The 2,365-nt window shown below is 49.1% G+C and overlaps 1 protein-coding gene across 1 annotated transcript in view; it reads left to right on the forward strand.

The window, feature by feature from the left end:
- The first annotated feature begins 320 nt into the window (after positions 1–320).
- QSER1 (glutamine and serine rich 1) overlaps positions 321–2,365 on the forward strand; it is a 99,454-nt gene continuing 97,409 nt past the window's right edge. Inside the window, exon 1 of the mRNA XM_023508475.1 lies at positions 321–389. The gene's annotated coding sequence lies outside the window, so the exon portion shown is untranslated. The remainder of the gene's footprint in view (positions 390–2,365) is intronic.

The raw sequence follows: 2,365 nt of genomic DNA on the forward strand, positions 1-2,365 counted from the left end.
GCCCAGGTTTCCGCTGCCGAAAGTCGCCAGCGCTCCCTTCTCCCGCCTGCCCGCCTGGGCCATGTGAGGGGGACGCTCCCTTAGCCGCCGCCTCCTCCTCCTCTTCCTCCCCTGCCCCTCCCTTCCTCCCTTCCCGCCCCCCTCACACAGGGCCCTCGAGGAGCCCCCACTGCTGCCGGCCCTTCGTACACAACCCACACGATGGACAGGAACTACGCGACCTCTGGTTTTACCGACCAGCAGCCGCCGCCCGCGCCCCCCGCAGCCCCCGCCGCCTCCAGCGCCGCTGCACAGCCCCCCGCCCCCGCCTGGGCCTACGAACCCCGAGCCGTAGCCGCCGCCGTCAACAGCAGCTGCAGCAGCGGCAGCAGCCCCAGCCTCAAGGCCAGGTAGGGAGGGTGGGCGGCGGGGTCGCGGCGGACCAGGAAAGGCCGGGGATGTGTTTGGGGCCTTCGCTCGGATGTAGCGCCGACCAGGGGTCCGGGCCAGGCGTGAAGCCCTGCACTAGTCTTCGCCCTCCTTGGGAGAGGCGACTGATGACTTGTGCGGGGTGGGTGGGGGCGCCCAGTGCAGGATTCGTGCCTGGGGCTAGTCAGATACATCAGGTGAAGGGAGAGTTAGGCAGGAGTCGTGAGGATCCGTCACCTTTCGAGTCCTGGGCTCTCACAGGATGAAGTTTGGGCTCTTTGCTGAACTCAGCATCGCAGAGACCCGGGACTGGCTCCAGGGGGTGCCGAGGAGGGCGCCGGGGAGTTTGGGGCAGTGACAATCTATTGTATCGAAGCCTGGTGGCCGACAATGTGGTTCTGGGGGCCTGGACGCTGTGAGGGTCGGGGATGCGGGGGAGGAAGAGGCTCAGAGCCGCGTCATTGGCACTGGAGGACTGGGAGAGCTGGGCTACAGTAGAAACCACGGACGCGGGGCAGGAGAGGGGTCCCTTCGGGGCTCAAACGCTGCACCGGGGCTGGGTGACATATGTTTGCAGAGGTGGCCAAGACTAAGCGATAGTTCTCTTCCACGCGTTCAAAGTTGCTCTCGGGTTTCCTCCCCTTTTAACAACAGCAGGAAGTAAGGAATCTTTTTCTTCTGTGCCTTGAGGTGACTGGGACTTGGGAAGAAATGGGGTTTGGAGGGATCAGTGAAGGCCCTAAAGGTTGAAAGAACCGAACCGTGCTTTTCGGCTCTCTCGGTTTCATTATGTGGCGCGGGGATCAGGAGTTCATCTTTCCTCCAGCATGACCAAGAGAATCTAAAATGTTGACTCCTACATGATATTTAAGCTCCCGGGAAATGTGTAGTTGTGCCACACTGAAACGGTCCTATTTGAATGATAACTAGAAGGCGTGGTCTGGTTTGGAGGCTCGGCGAGAGGGGTGTTTTAAAGCCACCTCTCCCGAACAATACGGAATCTGGTAGGTGCAGCTTCTGATTACAAGGACCAGGGAATCCTGGGTTGCTAATGACTTCATCCTCAGCTACCAACAGGAAGCTTCGTGGCTTTGTGATCTCATCATATTTCTTAATTATTTTCACGACAGACGTGAACTTTTTTTTTACTTATGTATGTTAGTGTTCTAGGTCATTGTGTTTATTTTTTATAAAAGTTCTCCGTTTATGATTTGGAAAATATGTTCAAAGAGCAGCTAGTCTTTGTCTTAAATTGTACCTTCGGATGATTGTGAAAGAATGAGAAAAATTTGCTTCCAGAAAAGAGAAATAAGCTTTTCTTCGAAAATTTTAAGCCCTTTGTTTAACAAAGACCTGGAATTAAAATAATTAAATAATTAAAATAATGTGATGTGCCAGTTTGCAGCTGAATAATTAAATGCTGAAACCTTTTAGAAATAGCCATAATTGAATATTATGTACAAGTAAGCATTTTAAGGACTTTTATGAAAGATATTTGGCATTTCTCCTATTATTTCTTTTTGGTGGTAATTTGACTGTCAGTTTTCAAGTATCTTTTGTATTGAGTATGATAATTTACAAATTAATATTACTTTCTCTTCAGTGAAACAGCAAGATTAGATATTTGTGCAATATTTTTTATGTTTTAAATAGAAAATGTCTTATGAGGTAAATGAAACTGAAATGCTACCTAGTTATTTCTTTTAGCGGAATACTTCTGAGGCAAGAAACTAAAATCTCCTTGTCATATTTTCCAAATGTTATTTATCGAAGTAACATAGAATAACTTCCCAAACACATTTGAAAATAGTAAGGAAAATTCACTTGTAGCCCATAATCTGAAGGAGATTTATTTCTATTTATTTAAGATTTTGATTCTTAAATGTTATGCCCCCTCACCCCACACCCTGTTTTTAGTAATTTTTTAAAAACAGAAAATGCAGTTTTACCTCTCCCC

Source organism: Otolemur garnettii, unplaced genomic scaffold, assembly GCF_000181295.1.
Source record: "Otolemur garnettii isolate 467f Iridium unplaced genomic scaffold, OtoGar3 scaffold00001, whole genome shotgun sequence".
NCBI lineage: Eukaryota > Metazoa > Chordata > Mammalia > Primates > Galagidae > Otolemur > Otolemur garnettii.